General features: G+C 58.0%; 1 long non-coding RNA gene across 1 annotated transcript in view; it reads right to left on the bottom strand.

Moving 5' to 3' along the window:
• The window catches only part of LOC102378369, a 10,058-nt gene extending 7,958 nt beyond the window's left edge, over positions 1-2,100 (bottom strand). Inside the window, exon 1 of the long non-coding RNA XR_003094040.1 lies at positions 1,441-2,100. This is a non-coding gene — a long non-coding RNA (uncharacterized LOC102378369). The remainder of the gene's footprint in view (positions 1-1,440) is intronic.
• Between the last annotated feature and the right edge of the window lie 14 nt (positions 2,101-2,114).

Here is a 2,114-nt window from a genome sequence, read left to right on the forward strand (position 1 = left end):
CCCTGGGGACAAGTAGCGAGTGGTAGCACACCTTGTGCCATTGCTACGTGTCCCTGGGGAACACCTGTACATGTGTTCCTGTGTGTGACAGGTTACCCTAGGTGGGATAGGGCAGATGGGCTAGCAGCTGTGCTGGCTCCAGCAGCCTGTCCTGGGGGTCTAGGGGAGCTGCAGCACTCCTGCAGCAGGGAGCCTGGGCACCAAGTAGACTATGGCTCTGGCCAGCCAAGCTCTGGTTTTCGGTGTGTGCTGCTGCCATGTGTGCTGCCCTGTGTGTTTTTTGTTTTTTTCTTTGGTGGGGTTTTTTTGACCCAGGGATTCCTGGGGTCAAGGACACCCCCCTTCCCTCCCAGTAGCAGCACAGAAAACTCCTACATGTGTGGTGCCACAGATGGGTCTGTGGTGCCACATACTGCATGTCTGCTCATCTGGACACATCCTCTGGGTTTATGTTGTGAATTGTGTTTGCACACTTTACTAAAGAGCTAAAAATTGTGTTGTACCTTCCACCACCCTTGAAAGGCTCTCAAGGCACCCTGCTTGAGAATCACTGCTTTAAGCTGGTGGTGCTCAACCTTTGGCTTGATGGGCGGTGTCTGATCCAACCCCAAGCGGGATGGTGGTTCCAATCCAGTGTCTGGGGTTGGGGAGGAAGGGCATCATCCAGCCATAGGGGGAGGAGCGGGGCAGGGGGCTTCACCTAGGCCAGGCGTGGGCAGAATGTGGCCTGCCAGGCCAGTCTATCTGGGCTGCCGGACCCCTTAAGAAAATGTAGAAAATAATAGTTATCTGCCCCAAAGTAGATGCCCGCCCCTGATCAATGGCTTGCCGCAGGGGGAAGAGTGGCTGTGTGTTACTGGCCACCACTCCCAGGCTTTCCTGACCCTACAACTTGCACAAGGTACCTGTCACCTGGCTTCCTCCCCTGGCTCGTGCTGCATCTCCCTGTGCCCCACCAACCCCACCCCTCACGCTGTCTCCCACTGTCTGTGCCCTTCTCACCCTCAGCATGAAAACGAGTAAGTGCAGTTTTTCTGCTCCCAGGACCTCAGCAAGCCCTCCTATCCCACCACCAGGGCACCATAACCTGGGGGCTGCTCCTGAGCTGGGTTTATCGCCTGAAGGGCAGCGTTGCCATGATGATAATCATATCTATAGGATAATGTCAACCCTTGTACACCCTGTGATAGATAGCACTAAGTGTTCAAAACGTATAATTTGAAGGCAGCTCATTGATGCAGCATCTACAAAAAACCCATGCCTCTCCTAGGGAGTCTTAACCCTCTTTCAGGGTTACTGTCTGTGCTTTCTTATGCTCTCGTGCCTGGAACTGAAGAAATGCTTCAACTTTGACGACCCAGTTCTCGCTCGCTCCCTGGCAAGTTACAGTGAGCAACAGAAAGTAAATAAAACGACTGACTTGCATACTTATTTGCATACCTTTTTTTTCGGTGTACAGTAGTTTTCCAGGAAATAGGATCATTTCGTATTTAAGACCCGGCCGCGCTGAGGGGCATGACACCTCCGCGCCCCAGGGCGCCCCCGCCGCCTGCCCCCACCGGCAATAGGCTGCAGCGTGGCCACCTGCGCACGCGCACTGCGCCAGTTGTTAAAACTCACTGCGCCATCGCCGCCGGAAAAACCCCTCCCCGGGGAGGGGGCGGCGCGGACGAGCGGCTCCCTGGGACGCCTCGGCGACTCCGTTACCGTTTCTGAGGGGGAGGAGGGAGGCAGGAGCGAAAGTGCTCCGCTCCCGCCCCCTCTTCCGAGGCTCCCGCAGCCTCGTCTCCGCTGCCGCCGCCATTTCCAGAATATTCCAGTCGCAGCGGCCAAGAATAGAGCTACCGCTCCGCGCATGCGCCCCGCCAGCCGCGCCCCGCCCCGCCCCCTCCCGGGGTTGCGCGAGCAGCTAGTTCCCTCCGTCCCTGCGCGTTTCTCCCGCGGGGGAAGCGGCGGGAGTCGAGGCAGCGCACGGGGAAGGGAAGAGGGAGGTGATGTGATGTGACGTTGCTCTCTTCCTTCCTCCCTCTGCCCCTAAGCTCCCCACCCAACCTCCGCCCAACTCCCCTAACGTTCGCGGCGGCGCGTGCCCGGCTGCGTCTCGTGCCTGGCCC

The sequence above is a fragment of the Alligator sinensis genome, unplaced genomic scaffold (genome assembly GCF_000455745.1).
Source record: "Alligator sinensis unplaced genomic scaffold, ASM45574v1 scaffold597_1, whole genome shotgun sequence".
Classification (NCBI taxonomy): domain Eukaryota; kingdom Metazoa; phylum Chordata; order Crocodylia; family Alligatoridae; genus Alligator; species Alligator sinensis.